Below are 6000 nucleotides of genomic sequence, written 5' to 3'. Positions count from 1 at the left end.
GGCGCAGTGGAGGCTGTGGCACCTCTTCTCCTTCCTCCCTCGGGGCGTCCTGCAGGAGAAGGTGGCCTGTCTCCCTTGCCAGTGGCCAGGGTGGCTCAGGGCAGGCCAGAGCCCTCTGAGGGGAGTGTGGCCTGGGCTGCTGCTTCAGCGCCTCCCCAGCACACCCCTTCCAGGAAGCTAGGGGTGGGGGATACTCAGAGGGAGCCCCAGCCTCCAGGGGTGGCTGCAGGGTGCATGAGGACCAGCCACAGGCGCCAAGGGAGGGCGCTCTCTGGGAGAGGCAGGCCTATCTCAGTGCTTACCTTCCCCCTTTCCCATAAGCAGATATTATAATGTGTGGGCCTTGCAGCTTTTGAAGGCATTGCCCCATACCCAGGCCCCGTTTGATCTCGGCGACACCACCAGCTGGGCTGGAAGGTATCGTTATTCCCATTTTATGGAAGGGGAAACTGAGGCTCCCAAAGGCAGCGTCCTGGGTCACAGGATCTGCAACTCACATCCTGAGTCCAAACCCTAGCACCCCCTGTCCCTTTGCCTGGGTCTCTTTGTACATCCGCAGTGTGCTGTGGGCTTCACCCTGCAGTGGGCCAGCCTGGGAGCTTCCTAAATCCCGCCACCGTTGCTGGGAGCCCCAGGCTCCTGGGAGAGGGTTCCCTGCCATGCTTTCTCTTTCTGGTTCTCCAGAGGATTCCCCGGTGGAAGAGGGGGCGGGGGCTGAGTGGGCGGTGCAGAGGAGTCCGGGAGGCAGGGTCCCCAGGGACCTGCACCGAGCCCCCAGCCCCGCAGCCTCCAGGCCCTGTGCCTCGGAGCGCGACCCTAGAGTGCGTCCCATCCCAGGGAGAGCCACACGCCAGCACGTTAGCAGAGGATGTTTTCCTGCCCAGTGGACAAAACAGTTCTGGTGCTTTCGGGAGGGGACTGAACACTGTGTCCACTTGGGCGGCGTTCAGGATTCCTGGACGGATACAAGTGTGCTTTCACAGGCAACGAGGCTAATTACGCAGGCGCCCCGCCCGCCCCACCCTCACCCCCACCCCTTTTCCCTTGTCACCCACTCACTCCAGAGCAAACATCTGAGAAGGCCATTCCAAGTGGCCTCAGGAAGTGGACACTTGAGTCATATGCCTCCTGTCACAGGCCTGGTCGGTGGGGGGAGGGGCTGAGACACACCCCCAACCCCGAGTCCTATAAACCCCAGCAGTCTCACATTGGGGATACCCCTGGCCGGACATGATGGCCTCCATCCAAAGATTGGACCTACTGGTGCCTCCCGGAAATTTCCTGGTTCACTGGGATTTCCAGAGGTTTGGGAACCTTTCAGAACCCACTGGATGAACTGGTCTCAGCCCTGGTCCCCTGTGGCCTCCATGCTCCATTTAAAGAGTCTGCATCAGGTGGCCAAAGTAAAATAAGTGGGCGGGACGGCCTCCCAGCAGACAGTGCTGACAAGTAGGGCCTGCTCCAACAGGTGCCTCATTGCAAAGCTGTCTGTGGGGTCTCAAGGCTTGTTTTAGACCCTACCTATCCCGGAAGGTCCAGCAGTTAGAACATTCCACAGACTCAGGGTGCCTGCAAGACGCCCTGAAGTCAGGCCAGCTGCCTCCCCAAGAAGGTTGGAGGCTTTGGAAATTGAGCTCCCACCCTTGGCTCCACTCAGGCAGAACAGGCTTGGGTGGTGGGGGAGGGAGCGGCAAGGACGCTGAGCAAAGGCCCATGGGCCAGTGCCAGGGCCCTGAACCCGCTGGGGCAAGCTGAACTCCAGCGGGAGGCAGGCTGCTAACCAGTAAGCAAGTTGTAAAAACCCAACTCAGACACAACATCTGGCAGCTGCTTCAAATACTTCTCTGTCTGAAGTTGGAGCTGCTCGCGGCCCTCCAGTAAATCAAACCATGTGCAGAGAGGAGCCCTGGGCCGACCCGAGGCACCCTGCTCGGCCGGGGCCCAGCCCGGCCTCCAGTCTCCTTGCTCTTTAAATAGCCCGGGGTGCACATTCCATTTCCTTGTACGATCAATTCCGAGTGGGCCCTTCTGGGGCAGCTGCAGGGGTGTGGGCTGCCTCCCTCTGTCCCAATGAAAGATGGGGGGAGATGGGCATGGAGCCTCCACGGGGAACTTGGCATGTGGGACATCATGTCCCTGGCTCAGCCTGTTTCTGATGACTCCTGAACAATGCCCATGTCTTCCCATTTACTGGAGCTGGTCAGAGGGACACCCAGAGAGAGAGAGAGAGAGAGAGAGATGCCACGTCCTCTGTCCACTCACTAGTGTCACGTTCACCCCATACCCTGGCCAGACACTGATCCTGTGGATCCCACGCACAGCCTGGGTACCCGTCCCAGAGAGGACCGTCCAGCACTTCTACCGCAGATCTGCGGTCCTGGGCCTGGCCATCCGAGGCTGGGGCAGGAGGAAGAGAATAACGAAGGGGAGACTGGCCTTTTGGGCAGCACCCCTGAGAGTCCTGGCAGCGGGCTGTTTCCCGCCCTCATTGTTTCATAAATCCTCTCGGTCTTCCCATGTGGGGACTGTTTGGATCTTGGTTCTGAAGGTGCGCAGAGGTGTACCTAGATCTAACCCCGGTACCTGTGACTGTGACCTCTTTTGGAAGACGGTACTAGCCGATGACACTGAGTTAGGGATCTCGAGATGACTTCATCCTGGATAATCCAAGTGGGCCCTAATCCAGTGACAACGGTCCTTCTGTGACAGGGAGACCCAGAGGGGAGAAGGCCATGAGGCCAAGGTTGGAGTGACGCGGCCACAAGCCGAGGGGGAGCCACCAGCAGTTGGAAGGGACGGGAAGCATTCTCCCTAGAGCCTCCTGAGGGAGCACAGCTCCGTCCACACCTTGCATTTGGACTTCTGGCCTCTGGGACCGTAGGGTTTGCCATGCGTGGTGTATGAAGCCACTCAGTTTCGGTAACCGATCGCGGCAGACACCAGAAACTAACGCCAGGTGGAAAGTGGGGGTCAGAGAGACTGGACGGGGCAAAGCCACATGGCCCTCCAGTCTCCATGAACAGGGCAGTAAGGAGGGGCTGCCCATGAAGCCCAGGCCCCTCCCCCCATCACCCAGCCCCCTCGCAGGGACCAGCTAGAAGGTGAAGTTCTTTGCTTTTTGGCAGAAATTCATTCCACCTGTGGTCATCGGCAACTCTGATGGCGGCTTTGCTTAACAGGTCATTGGGAAGGACCTTCACAAACGTGCTTTGGTTGAAAAATCTTTCAAAAGGTGGGGCCCAGGGGTGCTGGTGGGAGGGGGGATGGAACATCTGTGACACGGATATTGCATCCGTGTTGTTGCAAGGAGACACGGTCCTGGGTGGGTGCTGAGCGGCTTCTGCGTGGATGGCCCTGCGAACAGCAACTGGGCAGTGGTTCTGAGGCCAGCATGGCGTCTCTGAGCTGCCGGGTCCGCTTTCCAGGACTCATTTCCTTGGGGAAACTGAGGGCCCGGGAAAGAGCCCACAGCAGAGGTTCCCTACTCCCCCTCCAGTAGCCCCCCTTAAATTCACCTTGCTCATTTCTCCACAAGCCCCTCGGTGCCTGGGGAGCCACTGGTGGAGCAGCCCCAGCTCTCTGGGCCTCCACCTGTGCTCTGAGACCAGCGTAGATAGAGCTGATTGCCTTCCTGGTGGGCTCCAGGCTGCTCAGGGCGGCAGCCCCTGCAGGCCTCTGAAGGAAGTGGGGACCTGCAGGGGGTCTGTATGGGTACAACTCTGCATATAATTCCGGGGCCCCAGGAACCCCTGGGGGCAAAGTGTCAGAATCAGTTCCAGGTATTTCACATGCAGATGCCCAGGCCCCACCACTGCATCAGTTTCTGGGATTGGCTTTCCCCACAAGGTCTCCTGGTGATTCCGGTGCAGGAGGTACTTGTGAAGTTCAAGTTAGGGCCCCAACCTCGGTCCTGGTACTCATGTGCTTCTCTAAGACACCTTCCTAGGGATGGCTGTAAGGTCCTCCCTCAGGAGAGTCAGGGAAGGGACAAACGAGGCCTCTGCTTTTCCTGCCTATAAAGTAGACCAGGAAGAGGGTGCAGCTGGGCCGGGGGAGGGGGGAAGACAGACCCGGGGCAAGGTCAGTGCCACCTTCCATTTAGCCAGCTGCCTTCAGTCTGGGCTTTTCCACTGGGAACACCCTCTGCCCAGGAAAATCATTATCAGACAGGCTGGCAGCAGCAGCAGCTGCTTCTCCAGCCCAGGAAGAAAGGTTCAGAGAAGTGTTAGCTCTCTTAAAAAACAAAAAAAAAAAAGAAGAGAAAAAAAGAAAAAAGCAAAAATCAGCCCTGCTGAGGACACGGGGGGTCAAAGCTGGAACAAGATTTTGCTAGGACACTGGGAGGACAGGAGGACGGTCAGGCCGGAGCCGCCCGCCAGCAGCTGGGCCCCGAGAAGCCCCGGGAGAGCCGTGAGTGGCTTCCTCTGGGCTCGCCGGGCCAGGACATCATTTGTTGATTCTAGAGCCCAGTCCCTAGCTCATGATTTCCTCCCCGGTTGCCATGGCCCCGTACAGAAAACACAGCAAACGCCTGGCCCCGGGCAGCTCATTTATTTCAACTATTCCTTGCAGCTGGACTCCAACCATGCTTGGGTGTCTGGACTGGAGCATGAACTAATTGCTCTGTCTTCGGCCCTCTCCCCGGCTCCCCCAGCATACTTTATGGTTCAGTAAAGTCCACACTCCTCATCTCACCGAGGAGAAGCCGGAGGAAGGGTGGGAGGGCAGCCGGGTGCAGGAGATGGACGGCTGCGGGGGCGGGGTGGGGGGGGATCTCTTCCCATCTATGGCCAAGCCTGAGAGGCTGCTTGCTACCTGCTCGAAGGCAGGGCATTAATTGCATCCACATGGGCCGGTCTGCAAGATGGTTTTATGAAGACTGCTCCCTTCAACACGAAACCCTGCTCCCCCAGAAGTCTCCGAGCTGCACAAAGGCCCTCATTTTCTGTGTGCTTCCTACACCCTCCCTACCCCTACCGCCTGACCCCCGCTCCTCCCCTGGCGGCCCCCTTCAAAGCAAGTCAGAGTTCCAACTACAACCCAGACGTGAACTCCAATCTAAAAATAATTTCAGACCACCCTTTTCCTCCAAACATGTCTGGGGAAGGGATCTAGGGGTCCGTCTCCCAATACCCACCTTGATCTTCGGAGACGGTACCCAGGAAGAAAGAACACTCATCAGAGAGTTGGTTTAGGATTGTTTGGTCCATTCTCACAGACCAGTTCCAGCAGCCTATGAACTGCCATTTTCCAGAACAGAAAGCAGTACAGGAGCTTTTAAAGAGTTTGTTTGCACACTTGCTAGTAGGCCTGGCTGGTTCTAAAACCTCATTTCACCCTTGCCACCCACCCGGGAGATGGGCCCATTCTGACAGCCGTACAAGGAGGCTCGTCCAAGATCAAACAGCTAGTGAGGGTCGGAGCCAGCATTTGAACCCCGGTCTGACTCAGGAGGCCATGTGCCAACCCACCACCACGCCGAAGGAATTTCCCTTTACCCAGCAACTTTTCGAGAGAAAGAGCTGATGCGGTCCCAGTGGTCTTCAGATTGTCTTAGGCGAGGCCGCTCGGAGAGTTTGAGAAAACAGCACATTCCTGGGCCTGGTCCCAGAAACGTCTATGAGTCTGTCTGAGGCAGGGCCCGGAAACACGCATTTTAAGACATCTCCCAGGTGGTGCCGGTGCAGGTGGTCTGAAGAAAGCTAGCTGGGAGGCCCTCAGAGAAAGGGGCACAGGACTTTGGTCCCAGGGCTCTTGGGCTCTCGAACCAGGGCACTCTCCCCAGCGCCACCAGACCCTGACATGCCTTTGGAATTAAAGATGCCCACAGGGAGCTGGATGCACTCTTGTTAATTCTTTGGAAACAAGTTATGTCATGTGATCCCATCCAGCACATTTCTGGACGGTTCTCTTTATCACTTACCAATCCTCTAAATAAGCCAGAATTTCCTGTTTTCTCTGCTGAGGACCCCGCGCCTCCTCGGCATCGCTGTGCTTGGC

The sequence above is a fragment of the Desmodus rotundus genome, chromosome 3, assembly GCF_022682495.2.
Source record: "Desmodus rotundus isolate HL8 chromosome 3, HLdesRot8A.1, whole genome shotgun sequence".
NCBI lineage: Eukaryota > Metazoa > Chordata > Mammalia > Chiroptera > Phyllostomidae > Desmodus > Desmodus rotundus.
Note: the sequence above shows the minus strand (reverse complement) of the source record.